The following is a 9,393-nucleotide window of genomic DNA, read 5'->3' on the forward strand; positions in this document are numbered from 1 at the left end:
TCTCTCTCTCTCTCTCTCTCTCTCTCTCTCTCTCTCTCTCTCTCTCTCTCTCTTTCTCTCTCTCTCTCTCTTTCTCTCTGTCGGGCTTTTATGATCGCAGAGAAGGGAGCGGAAAAGAGAGAGAGAGAAAGCATGTTTAATTGCACACTCGGAGATACTATCCTCTAAGCGTATGAGAAACGCGCAATTATGATAATGAAAAAAACTATGATGAGATTGGAAGAAATTGTAAAATGAGAGTTCGAATAAAAACGATGCAATTAAGGAGGAGTATCTTTCCAGTCGTTATCTCAGAAGTGGCATGAAAATTTAGGAAGAACTTCGTAGAAGACTCATCTGCAACGCACCCGAAAGTGGCGGGGACAATTTGACATTGATTCTGTATGGTCTGATCTACAATAGATGGAGTAAGGAGTAGGAGTGGGAGTAAGACGAAATGGAAATAGTTATTTCGCTTACTCCCTTACTCCAATAGTTTGCCTGTATAGATCACATGGAGTAAGCCTGAAGTAAGGAGCTGGAATAAAGGAGTAAGCGAAATAAATTATTTCCATCTCGTCTTACTCCTATTCCTACTCCTTACTCTATCTATTGTAGATCGGGTCTAAAAGTTAGAAACTAGAAGCCAAGGACTACTGCGCACCTCAACTCGGTGCACCTGTCGGCTCGCAGAAACCGGAGATTCAAGCCAGAGGTTTGAAATAATCGGAGAGGCCACGCATTACACTATATTAGATGACAGTAATCGCACCGGCTCCGTTACAACAATCGTGAACGGTAACTTCTACGCGAACCGAGAAGAGAAGAGAATCCAGGGAATCGCTTGTCACATTCGCGTTTCTCACACTCGCAGACATACAGGGTGTCCTATTTTAATTGTACACTTTAAAAAACGGAATTCTGTTTCAGGTTTCTCCATGAGTTTCTTGCAACGATCGATCTCACTTGTTATTCTACGTACAAAATTATGAAGGCGAGATTGTCGGAAAAAATGAATATTTTGCGAGATGCTTTATACCTTGCACTGAAATCTAGATAAAATGTAAAATATCTCGAAAAATATTCATTCTTTAATTTTACGCCAATACTTTTATACACAGAATGACCAAAGGAATCGATCTGTGTTTGGAAAACCACATTATTCCATTAAAAAACTTAAACTTGACAGATCTCTCTATATATAGAGAATATTACCGTCTTGCTTGACACATTTTCTTCTGTACTGACTTTTATTTTAAATATATGATATGATGCATACGATAAAAATGGACACTCTGTTTGTAACGAAAGAGAGAGGTAAACGTGCTCACAACGTGATAATTTGATGGAAAAGCGCTAACGCGTTTGTTACCACGCCGATTCAGCTTGAAATCGAATCACCAAAAATATGCGTTAAATAAATGCAATTCGCGCTGCATAAACTCGCTGGCCCGTTTCATTGGCGTTCCATTCACTATGAATAGATTTAATTTGTTCCACGCAGTTGGTCACTATACGTAAATTGATACGACGCGGCGATAATCCGGATGACCAGCGTTGACTTCCTCGCGGAATCGCCCTTGCAATCCCAGCCGATTTGCTGAGCCGAGCGCGATCGACACCTGCCGTGAGCAGGTTCCAGCGAGACGCGGGCGAGCCTCGCACGCAACAACACCTACGTGTCCACCCACGTGTTCTCCACCCTCTTCCGCCCCCGGCGAGGCTGCGCAGACCTTGCGCGAGGGGATTTGCCGCGAAATACGCAGCGTGGAATACACAAGAGCCGCGTCTATAATCGAAGCGTATATATCAAAGCTCTCAAGCTTCTCATTCATTCATTAAGCAGCCGGCTCTCTCGTCCGAATTATTGGAACATTAGCTTGATTGGACGAAACTGGGCACGGCCTAATACACGGATCCCCATTGCCTTGCCTATGTCATCATCATCATCGACGCGAACACCTCCACGCCGCCGTTGTCGTCGTTTCTACACGCGAGTAACGCCGAGATCAAATATTTGAAAGGCGGCAGGGAGTGAGGAACATTCGAAAAACCTCGATGCTTGAAAATTTTCCAAGGTGTGTTGGAGGTGCCTTAGATTAGGTCAGGCAAAACATGAGTCCTTCTAAATAATACAAACGTTCTGAGATCGTTCTGTATAGAGAGAACGATTTATTGAATCAAATAAATTTCTTTGGAATAGTCCAAACAAATTATTTGGTTGATACAACAAAAATATTTCTTTGGAACTAAGCTGCAAATAAATATTTTTGTTGCGTCAAACAACATTTTGTTCGATCAATCAAAAAATTCGTTTGGACAATTTCAAAGAAGTGTTTATTTGATTCAACCAAATTATTTTCTTTGTGTGGATGTGCTTGGGACATCTTGGATATACGAGAGAGCACTTGAAATTACTTGAGCACACTTGTAAAATTGTCCGAAAGGTATCTCGCTTTCCCTTTATGATCAATAAATAGTAACACATATACATGTATGCATCAACGGTGACGCGCAAAGAGCGTTCAGCGTAACATTCAAACAGTTGCAATCACTAAGGGCCAGTTTTTCAATGATAGTTTAACCCTTATAGATCCGAACGATGATATATCGTTGTTAACAGCACTTGCGAAAAGTGCCAACGACTTTATTTCGTAATATGTTCCTTTTTTAATTAGATAAATATCATTCTTACTTTTATTTTTATACTTTTTTTCTCAAACCCTATCAAACTACATCAATTTGGTCCGGTATTTTAGGTATATTTTTTTCGGTTGGCACTTAAACTTAGATTTCAACTTAAACTCTGTTTAAACAAAACAAACGCATTGTCAAAATAAAGTTTAAACTTGAATCCAAGTTTAAACTTACTATTGAAAAACCGGCCCTAAACCATTTACGTTTCTGTTGAACGTAGCCATTATCTTCCCGGAACAAAAAAAAATCTCGCAAACAAAATTCTGCGACTAGCTCTTATAAGCCTAAAGAATATTAAATTTCTTGTAGTTATACATTTATAAAGCTATACTTATATTATTTGACTAAAATATACGCTAAGTACAATTCTAATATTATTAGACGGGATACGAAAGAGAAACGTCGTTTTAAATATATTTTATTTATATATATATATATATATATATGTATATATGTATATATGTACAGCGCTTATGTACAGGGTGTCCCAGACTCTCCTCCGCAATTTTTGTGGGAACGAAGAACGGATTGAGATGAAATATCGCAAAACGGTATGGAACTTTTATGTTCACCTCAATTCGTTCTACGTACTCGCAAAAATTGCAGAAGAGAGTCTGGGACACCCTGTACGTATATATACATGTGGTAATCATCGCCACGTTAAATATATGATACATTCGACTGCGAGTAAATGGTACGGCTGTCATACATGGATTACTTTTATTTGCAAGGGCCCGATTCGTTCGTCGGCCGGATCTCGCGAACGCACTCAGTTGGAATTTACGCGTTTCTTTTTCCTTTCCTTCTTTTGTTTTTTTTTCTCTTTTTACTGCAACTCAGAAATTGCTTATATGCGAATTGCTCAGAGATGTGAAATCCCGCGTGGACACGATTGATTTTGTCCACTGCTTCACGCACATCGCGGAGACGATACGCAAAGTGATCGACGCGCGCGTTAATTTATAACACCAGCTGCTCTTCTTGGTCATCGGTATTCGGTGGGGAATCGGTAGTTCAAGTCCAATTAGATTAACGATTAGATTAGCAAACGGCGTTGCCGAGCGAATTAAAGTGGGAAAGAGATCGCGAAGGGGAGAAAGGAAACCAAAGAGAGTAATCTTGCGATCTACTAATTGTCGATTCGAGGAGAGATTCCTTGTGAGAGTTTTAATGATGTCGTGAATAAGTCTCTATGAGAGAAAAAATATTTAAAAAATAAAAATATTTATTTATAATCAACATTTATTGCGAATAAATATCCGTCATCTCTTTAGATGATTTTCATTTATACTTTTTATTTATAACAAATATTTACTCGGCGAATATTAATGGCACATACTATATTCACTTACGCTGATGTATATATTTTTTTTTACACTGAAAGAGAAAATATTCTTTTCAAATCAGAAAATACATTTTTTTCTAATCCGTAGGTTTTCACGAAAGCAATTGTTTATCCAATTTCAATAAAAAAATTTAGATTTATGCAAACGCTATAAGTACTCATCGAAAAGATATTTTTTTTTTTAGATATTTTTCCTCTTACAGTATAGGGATTTTTATGCGACAAATTCAAAGCTCGTACTTTTATAGTTAGTATTGATGGTATAATATATTAACGAGTCAGTTTTTAACTACCGTTAAAGGCAGGGAGACGTGCTCGAGCTTGCTCGAGTGTGATCTTTGATATTTTTTTTAAGAGCGCTTAGAATTATATTTTCAACGAACATTTGGGAATGAGGTTTTGAATAGATTAGGGAGAAGAAGAGTAAGAGAAAAATTGAACAGGATTAAGGGAATAAAGGGAAAAAGTAAAGAGAATATTTATTTAGAATAAATATTGATTATAAACAAATATTTCTTATTTTTTAGATATTTTTTTTCAGCAACTTATTCGCGATATCACTTTTTCCCTTTCCTTCTTTCATCAAATAACCATTCCATCAACTATCAGGGAGGGCTGTAGACACGGCGGACGTCATCAAAATAATATATTGATCACAGAGAGTTACTAAATGAAAAACTAAAATAAAGATATGCCTAACTGTCAAAGTATCGGCTTTGAATTTGTCGCAAAGAAACTGTCCGATGAACTTGTCCCGAACAATCCAATAGTACCATTTACCCAACAACAGACACACATCAGCCGGGATATCAAAAAAACAAAACTCAAATATTCCATCCTCCGCTCGTAGCAGAGATTCTTTGGAGAGAGCGTTTACACACTCGAATTATTCTAAAAAGCGTCTGAGAACTTAAGCCTGATCTACAATGTGCTCTTTGCTTCCTGTTTCTTGTTCTGTCTTTTTTTAGTTAAAGGCTTAAGAGAGTGAGTCAGAAAGAGATAAAGAAAAAGAAACAAGAGGCAAATAACACATTGTAGATTAAGCTTTAGGGGCGCGTCTATACGACCGAAGAAACAGATCTCATAGCATGCTACCAATACAGAGGCAAAAATATCAAAACGAAGGATCGAAGTAAGTTCCAAGCACCATTCATTCGATCAAAGCGTGTCGAAGCAGTATTATTGCTCCACATGTGTCAGAATTCGACGAAGAAATGACAAGTCTTTCACACCGATGTTCGCTCACATCGAATGGAAGAAACGCGCCCCTTCTCGCGCGACTACCTCATCAGTCAACGGCAAACTGCATCGCTTTCGTACTTCAAACTTTGCGCGACGTCATGTCTCGACGGACGACACGAGGAAACCCGTCTGAGCCACGTTTACAAAAGACCGCGGCGCGATATTCGAGAAGCAATGAGGTATATATTGTCACGCATTTTGTGTCCGCGTACTGAGACGTCGCCCCTCGTCGTCGGCGCATTCAACCAACAATGAACACTACTGACACTACCAGAACGATTTTGACTCGCGCCTATCCTATTTCCTTCAGTTTTTTTTATGAGGGAAAACGTAGCAATATTCATTTTTCCGTTTTATGGATGCGATCCATTAAACGCTGCACATGCTTTAAAGCACCATATAGACCTATCATATCTTTTATTTAGGCACTTCAAATTGTTTGCAACATCCAATGGATCGCACGCTAAGGGAACGTTTTTTCTAATTTTAGCGCCCTCCAGTGGACAAGAACTAAGAACAAAAAATAAATATTTTTTATCTTTTTTCATTTTTTTCCACATTTTTTCATAAAAAAACTAAATAAGATAGATACGAATCAAAATCGCTCTGGTGATGTCAGTAGTGTTCATTGCAAGTCCGAATCTACAATGGGTGTAGCAAGCCTTTAGCGCCTTTATGCTCCAAGCCCAAAACTGTGGCGTAATTTTCGACTACAAACGTTTTCTACTGCTGCCTGAAGTCATAATCTCCAAGCTTTAAGCGAGTTAGCTAGATTCAAATCGTTAAAGCGGTGCAAAAATGCTTTTTGCCAGAAATTGTAGACCTTACAGCATAAGGCTGAAGACTGATTACATCTATTGTAGATCCAGGTTAATCCTGTCGAGAAAGCATCGCGATTATCGCCTCCACTAGCGACGGTGAGCGTTTTAACTCTGGTTACTTATCCGGCGACGAATGGCCGGATCGAGTGATCCAAGCGCGGAGGTCGATTCAGCTCGGCTGAATGATCTCCGATCCGCGAGATTTCCGCCGAACTCACTCTCTCTCTCTCTCTTTCGCGCGCGCGCGCGCGACTTTCCCTAATTCTCGTAGTAGCACCACAGTTTTATCCCTCTTTCGAGTGAAAGAGAGAAAGAAACTACGCGAATCGGAAAGAAATTCATTCGACGAGGTGGAGAATCTTTACAGGTCTGCATTAACAATTCTCGGATAGCCAAACCTGCAAAATCAGACCTTACGTAGTGTCAGACGACTATTAACACCGCCATTCGTGTTTTCTGCTTTCTCTCTTTTTTCCTTTTGATTTTATATCTGCATTACAGGTAAAATAGTAATCCGTACGGGAAGAGCGAGACGTTAACTAGAGTTGGTTGAGTCGGATTGTCAGTACTGAAGCTAAGTCGGTTAACGCGTCTGCAAGTAACACGTAGGTCGAACGCGAGGAGCTTTCGGACCGACTTTCTCGAAATCGAGCGAATCTTTCTCTCCTTCTTCTTCTTTTACGCACTATCACAAAACATTTTTGTCTCGGGCACGTGACGCCAGTGGCAAGGCTACGATTGCTGAGATTGCACAATGCGAAAGCGATCTCTCGCCATACAACACGTAAATCAGTTTAAGTTTAACGCGCATCAAATAGCGCGCGCGCGTATGTGTATGTATGTGTCTTAATCTCTTGAGCCCGGAGGATGTCTTCTTACAAAACGAAGACGCGGTTATCCTTCGCATAACGATTCTTCATATAACGACCGTTAACTTATTGCAATCTCAATACAGAGTCGGATTCACGGACATCCGATAACGCCGCGATAAATAATTAGCGATAAATTACTAAATTATGCTTACGCCCGTAGGGCGCCGTCGTCGGAAAGGCTGAAAAGATTAACCGATCGTTAATTAACCCTTTGCACACGCGTGGCGACAGCGCGAGAGATAAACCTTATGCCCGCGTGATAAATCGTGACGCTCGAAATCGTAATAATAGCGTGTATCCAATTAATCCTAGAAAGGTAGCGTGAGTAACTTTTGAGCCTTGACCCTAGGAAGATAGTGATAATTCATGATAGGTTCAAGATAGGGGGATAATAATTTTTACTCATTCGAATAATATCTCAAGCAAAATATCAAACTCAAGCAGTGCTGGAGGGTTAATCGATAAAAATCTTTTCTCGCTAAAATGATCGGCGAATCAATCATCAAGACTAATCAATTGTTATATATAAAATAATAAATAATTGTATGGATCGCTGATGGATTATTTTAATCAAAGAAAATTTTTTGGAAGGAGAACTTGAGATTTTCAGCGTGAATAAAAGTCACTCACGCGTTCTCTTTCTATTATTTTAATGAAAGAAAATTTTTTTAATCGATCATATTGTCCAACACTGAATTCGAGTAATATCAAAAGCAGTGATATCCACTTCTGTGAATAATGAAATGCTCGCTGAAAGGAGGACTTGAGGCTTTCAGCGAGAATAAAAGTCACTCACGTATTCTCTTTCTATTATTTTAATGAAAGAAAATTTTTTTATCGATCATACTGCCCAACAATGAATTCAAGTAATATCAAAAGCAGTGGTATCCACTTCTGTGAGTGATGAAATACACGCTGAAAAGAAAACTTGAGGTTTTCAGCGTGAATAAAAGCGTAAAAGTCACTCACGCACTCTCTTTCTAAAGTTAAAAATTGCTCGGCCAAAAATGCAGCATCGACGTTAATCGGGACAATGTTAATGTCAACCGTAACGCCGGCCGCAATCTTGTGTGCAAAGGGTTAAAGTTCCCGGGTAGTCACCACGACCATGTTGGATTTATATACGTATATATATCCGATATATGTATGTATGTATGTATGTATATATATAAATGGAAACACATATTACAATCTTCAGAAGACTAATCTTAAAAATAATGAACTAATTTGGACGAATATGAGCACAATAAATTGTCTTAATTGCAGATACGTTGTAAATTTGCATCGAATTTGCTTCGATCGAGTTGATGTTTTTGATCTGCTCTGTTTTAAAAATGAGAATACTTATTTGCAAGAGAATGTATTTCTTGCATTTAACAACTGCTCGAATACTATTTCCTCTAATGCCATATTCTCCGGGATATCTTTTAAATACTTCCTCATCTGTCGAATAAAAAGATACATCATTCAAATGACACTTGCAATCTATTCTGCACACTTGTGAGATATTCCGGACACTCCACTTTTACCGAAATAACTCTTACAAAACCGCAAAATAAATACGACAAATCAACTCGTTTTGACAATAAATTAGCCATGCGACTCGATGTCGAATATGATTGAAAAACTACTTGTACGCCTGAAATATCATAATAAGCACAGTGTCCGGAGCATTTACACACTTCCATAATTGTCACATGTGACATACACATATTACTCTCAGTAATAACATTGTGGTTTGCAAGAAAAAAATTGATCGTCTGTTTACATCATTAGGTCTGTTCGTTTCCAAGGCTTCTGCACTAATGCAAAAGTTAAAGAGAGACAAGTACATTTTCTTTCACTCTCTCTCTTGTTGCAATAGTCTGCACTAGTGCAGAAGTTGTCCAGAAACGAACAGACCTATTTTCTCGCCTAGCAGTTCATTATTTTGCTGTTTACAATGCCGTCAACGCAAAATTCTCGGCTGACTACCCAGGAGCCTTGAGAAAGATTCTTATCGCAAGTGATCTAGCTTTGGTATGACGCATGTGAATACTTGCTATATCACACGATACGAAATTAACTCCATCGCCGATGGACTTCGTAAAAGTAACATCTGTCGAGACGAGATTTTCTAGGTGTACTTGCGAGATAATTACAATATTGTCGTTCCTATGTTTTCAAGCACGCGTACGCGTTTCGACGTTACGAAAAAAAAAAATATATATATATATTTATGTATGTATATATATATATATATATATATATATATATATATATATATATATATATTTTTTATATATATTTTTTATATACATTTTTTTATATATACTATTTATAGGAATACTTACAAAATGTTACTACAAATATTTATTTTTTGTTTACTATAAATATTGTACAAAATATTTAACTTATATTTTAATAATATTTCGAATAAAGATTTTGATACTTTTTT

The sequence above is a fragment of the Odontomachus brunneus genome, unplaced genomic scaffold, assembly GCF_010583005.1.
Source record: "Odontomachus brunneus isolate Ranch 3 - 2012 unplaced genomic scaffold, Obru_v1 Obru_scaffold_009, whole genome shotgun sequence".
In the NCBI taxonomy this organism is placed as follows: domain Eukaryota; kingdom Metazoa; phylum Arthropoda; class Insecta; order Hymenoptera; family Formicidae; genus Odontomachus; species Odontomachus brunneus.